Source organism: Durio zibethinus, chromosome 4 (genome assembly GCF_047325235.1).
Source record: "Durio zibethinus cultivar Kanyao isolate XHJ-2024 chromosome 4, ASM4732523v1, whole genome shotgun sequence".
NCBI lineage: Eukaryota > Viridiplantae > Streptophyta > Magnoliopsida > Malvales > Malvaceae > Durio > Durio zibethinus.
In genome coordinates, this window is record NC_143165.1 from 34512627 (window position 1) to 34514587 (window position 1961).

A 1961-nucleotide genomic window follows, 5' to 3' on the forward strand; every position below is an offset into this window, starting at 1 on the left:
ATATATATATTCGAAAAAAAAAAAAAACTATAAATGAAAGGCAAAAATGTAAAGCAAAAGTAAAAAAAAAAAAAATCTATATTTTCTTTTCTATTTCATGGAATTTGATATTTTTATCTTGTTGTATTATAAGAATTTAAGATACAATATTTTGAAATCAAAGAGAGATTCATGCAAGTAAGAAATTTAAGCCAATAAAAAAAATAAATGACTTAAGATCATTAAGAATGAATAAATCATAAATGGAGTTTGATTAAATGTACATAAAGAAAAAACAAAAGAGAAGTAATAGCAAATACTATAAAGTAAAAATATTTATTAGTTGAAAAAAAAGTAAACAAAAGAGAAACAATACATAAAGGTAAAAACAATACATTTTTATTATTAACAGTGATTAAAAATTTAAATTAAACTAAAACTAACTAAAAGTAAAAATAATTGGTTATTGTATAAAAGATTCAATAGAATTTTTTTAGTAAAGATTTACCTAATCATAAATAAATAAATGCATTTGAAGGCTTTTAGTGAACCTTTGAATAATTTTATAATAGAGAAGCTCTTGAAAAATTTGGAATAATTTAAGCAAATCAATTACAAGAGGTTATTTAATTATCAACATGTTTTTAACTTTTATTTTAAAAAGTATGCATTTTATATTTTAAAAACTTTTGATTATGAGTAAATTATGCCTTCAAATTAAAATGTTTTAAATAGTAATTAATCACTTGTAGTATGATTTCTAAAAAAATATATTTGTATATAGCAGAAAATATATTTAAAAATAAATAAACTTTTATTTTTATTTGAATTCTTGATATTAAATGATTTATATATTTATTCAGGCTGATAAATTACCTTATTAAATATTAAACTTATATTTATTAGTTGGAAAGTTAATGTAAAAAATGGTGGATTGACAATGAAAACCTATCATATCTCAAAAAATAGAATTTAATATTGAAAAGTGAATTTTTTTTCACAAATGTAATTCAAAGTTAAATATTTATAATTGAAAAAAGTTTTAACAAAATTATTCAATATGTTAATGATGGTAATTAAACTTTTATTACCTTATTTATAAATTTAATTGAGAATGATTTAAGACAAATAAAAATAAATTTATTTAATATAGTTTTTTTGAATTATTGAAATGTATTTATTAGATAACACATGTTAATTTTTTAGATTATCTACATATAAAAAATATAGATTATTCATGTCATATTATTTCTTTTTGGTTAAAGACATTGACTTTTATATATTTATATAAGATTTACAATAATAAATTTAAATATTTTGTAGTTATGTGCGTGACCGAGCGACCTTATATGTGTGAGTTTGTATTTAAGTATTTGTTTGTTAGTATTTTGTGAGTAGGTTAAATCACATTAAAACTTTTAATCTTGTCTCTTGTGTTTAATTAATTACTCAATTATTCATTAAGAAATTAAAAAATGTCTGATACAATTCACTCATATTACTCAATCAAAATATTTTCCAGATATTAATTTTAATAAATATTCTCCAAAGGCGCAATGTAGAGTTAGGCCAACTAGACTACAGTAATTTTCAGTTTGCACCCAACCTTAATTTATGTCTTCTTGAAGTGTATATGCATTTGAAATTTCTTGTTCGGTTACTGATCATCTAATTCTTTGATTGAAAAGTTCCTATGACAAAGACATAACAGGAAAAAAAAAAAAAGGTCCAAAGTGTGGTCACCAAAGAAAAGTTGCATGATAGAATCAATATATAGAAGAGAGAGAGAGAAAAAATGGTTTTCAAAAAAAAAAAAATTATTGTCTAATGACAGCTCCATCATGCATGGAATTAAACAGACAAAACCCAGATTTTTTATTATTCACATAAAATATTTTATATATATATATTTTTTTACAAATGAGATCACAATTTAATTAAAAATAAAAAATTATAGATATTAAAATTTAAATATTAAATTT